The sequence below is a fragment of the Pteropus vampyrus genome, unplaced genomic scaffold (genome assembly GCF_000151845.1).
Source record: "Pteropus vampyrus isolate Shadow unplaced genomic scaffold, Pvam_2.0 Scaffold316, whole genome shotgun sequence".
Classification (NCBI taxonomy): Eukaryota; Metazoa; Chordata; class Mammalia; order Chiroptera; family Pteropodidae; genus Pteropus; species Pteropus vampyrus.
Genome location: NW_011889097.1, coordinates 925,711 through 927,869, shown reverse-complemented (window position 1 = coordinate 927,869; position 2,159 = coordinate 925,711). Strand labels below are relative to the sequence as shown.

The following is a 2,159-nucleotide window of genomic DNA, read 5'->3' as shown; positions in this document are numbered from 1 at the left end:
TATGTACGTGCACTTATATCCCACACAACACCTGAGCTCTCCAGTGGTGCCATCTTCTCGGGCACGACCTCCAACAGGCTGCTCTCGCGTTTCTGCATGTTATCTGTTCCCTGACTGGGGACGCAGTTGGAAACAACTTCATTTCTTTATGTAGTACTTTTTTGTTATTATTTTTATACCATGCAAAGTAAATGTGGATGGGTTTTTTTTTTTGCGTGCCTGACGTGTTATTAGTGATCCACATTAATCAAACAAAATGCCAGTCTCGTCATTAGGGAAGTGCTGGAACTATCGTAGAATGAAGCAGTAACACAGTGACAGTTACCTAGTTGCAGATTGGGCTTTGCTATAGCAAATAGTGCTGTGCAGTAGAAATACGATGCGAACAATGTAAGTAATTTTAATTTTCTAGTCATGTTAAAATTTTTTTTGGTCGGGGGGCAAGGCAACCCTTGGTTGACCTCATGGATTGCAAGGACCTTGTCAGCTTACAATCGCTTATTTTTTAAAATTTTGTACGCCCACAGCACCTGGTCTTCCTAGGTGGTCTCCCATCCAAGTACTAACCAGGCCCGACCCTGCTTAGCTTCCGACATCAGACGGGATTGGGCTTGTTCAGGGTGGCGTGGCCGTAGGGAAAAAAATTTTGAGATCAATTTTAAATATAGATAGAAACCCCAGTATACATAAAATATTGATATTAACATGTAATAAAAACGTTTTAAGATATCTGACATTATCTTTTTCCTAGTAAGTCTTTGGTGTCTGGGTGTGTTGTATATGTACAGCATATCTCAGTTTGAATTAGTTGCATTTCATTTGCTTACGAGCCACATGGGCTCACAGCTACCATAGAATTTGAAGCACATTCTGGAGATTCACAGAAGCATTTTAGACAGCGTTCCTGGCAAATTAGAGTAGAAAGATGAACTGAGTATTTGATAACCAAGAGTCTAGTATTGGCCCCAATTTTTATAAGTTCTGAGGATATGCAAATATCAAAGATCAGTTTTTAAATATACATAACTAGAGTCAGTAAATATTGGCACTCTTTTTGTATTGAGAAAAATAATTTACCCTATTATGTCATTTCTATCAAAAATGAGCCAGTCTGTGACATTTCCTTTTTTAAATTAATAATTTATTTAAAATGCCTCTCGATTCATGTAAAAGTGATTTCAGAAGCACGTCAATTTAAAGTACATTTAGCGAGACTTGATTTATGGGAGGCAAGTGAGGTGCAGAGCTGGCAAAGGCAGGGCCCTGTCCTCCGGGCTTGTGATTGATCGCATAACCGTTTATTCCAAGCACCTGGGGAAGGAGCGGTCAGCCACTAAGGAGGCGTTTGGGTGTGGTCACGGGGGGCCTGAGTGTGAGCAGAGGCTTGAAGGCCTGTTGGACGGGCTGGGGCACAGCACAGGGACAGAGTTCACGCGGACGGAGCAGAATGCACATAGGCACACGAGCCCTGAACAGCTTGCACCGCTCCGTGTGACCGGGAGCTAGCGGGAGGCTCAGATCCAGCTGGCAAAGGAGGGAAGGATTTGGGGGTTTTTTGCCTCATACTAGAAAGTTTTGATTTTTTTTTTTTTCTTTTAGGTGAAAAGGGGGAAGTATTGAAAGTTTTTGTTCTTGTAGTAGCAGAAGCCATCATAATACGCAGTTATGGTAGTAGCAGTGATAGTAGAAGCCGCGGTCGTGCTAGCTGGACCGCATTTCAGAGAGGGAGGCGAGTGCACACTGAAGTCTCAAGTCGGGCATAGGAGTTCGAGTCACCGTCTTGAAAAGTCGTTTTGGAGGTGTAGACGGCGGTTTAGTGAGGCGATCAGAACCCAAGCGAGGATTCCATTCAGAAGACGCCGCAGTTCCCAAGGCAGAGTGTGAGGGCCCAGCTGTCCAGGGAGAAGGACGAGGACGCAGAGAAGTTCGCTCGGTGGGGGCTGGTGTCCGCGTGGACATGCTGGGCCGGGGCAGAGTTCCAAGGTCAGCAGCGACACTGAAGTTTCTGCCTTTACCCATCTGGTTCAGAAGAAGGGAGAGGTTTAGGCTTAGAAAATGTTTTATCTTAGAAGTGTCGAGTGAGTATTTTTAGAACCTCTGGCTAGTGAGTGAGGTCCACTAATACTTGAAGATAACTTCGGGGTTTAGAAGGAATCGTG

The 2,159-nt window shown here is 44.4% G+C and overlaps 1 protein-coding gene and 1 pseudogene across 1 annotated transcript in view; one reads left to right on the top strand and one right to left on the bottom strand.

Annotated features, from left to right (window-relative positions):
* KMT2C (lysine methyltransferase 2C) overlaps positions 1–2,159 on the top strand; it is a 226,149-nt gene that overhangs the window by 99,835 nt on the left and 124,155 nt on the right. The gene's annotated exons all lie outside the window — the stretch shown is intronic.
* On the bottom strand, positions 519–637 carry LOC111730473 (annotated as a pseudogene).